Below are 398 nucleotides of genomic sequence, written 5' to 3'. Positions count from 1 at the left end.
CCTCTCTCACCTAGGCTTGTGAGTGTGTGGTGCTGAGCTTGTAAGACAGTGACAAGGCATCTGCCCTGGAGGAGTCTGTGATGTGTGTCCCACAACCCTATCAGAACAGCCCTCAAAACCTGTAAGACAGGCTGAGGGACAGCTCACCCAGCCCTGTTACAGCATAAAACAATGAAAAGATTAAATTAAATGTCAATAAAATAACCACCAGAGTGCTCGCTTCGGCAGCACATATACTAAAATTGGAACGATACAGAGAAGATTAGCATGGCCCCTGCGCAAGGATGACACGCAAATTCGTGAAGCGTTCCATATTTTTCAGAAATTAAACAGGGACACAGTGAAACTAACAGATGTTATGAATCAAATGGATCTGGCAGATATCTACAGAACATTCT

The 398-nt window shown here is 44.2% G+C and overlaps 1 non-coding gene across 1 annotated transcript; it reads left to right on the top strand.

Annotated features, from left to right (window-relative positions):
• Positions 1-212: 212 nt before the first annotated feature.
• On the top strand, positions 213-319 carry LOC115031260. Its single transcript, XR_003836859.1, has one exon. It is a non-coding gene; the product is annotated as a U6 spliceosomal RNA (small nuclear RNA).
• Positions 320-398: the final 79 nt, after the last annotated feature.

This window comes from Mus caroli, chromosome 5, assembly GCF_900094665.2.
Source record: "Mus caroli chromosome 5, CAROLI_EIJ_v1.1, whole genome shotgun sequence".
In the NCBI taxonomy this organism is placed as follows: Eukaryota; Metazoa; Chordata; class Mammalia; order Rodentia; family Muridae; genus Mus; species Mus caroli.
Note: the sequence above shows the minus strand (reverse complement) of the source record. Positions and strands in the feature narration are given on the sequence as shown.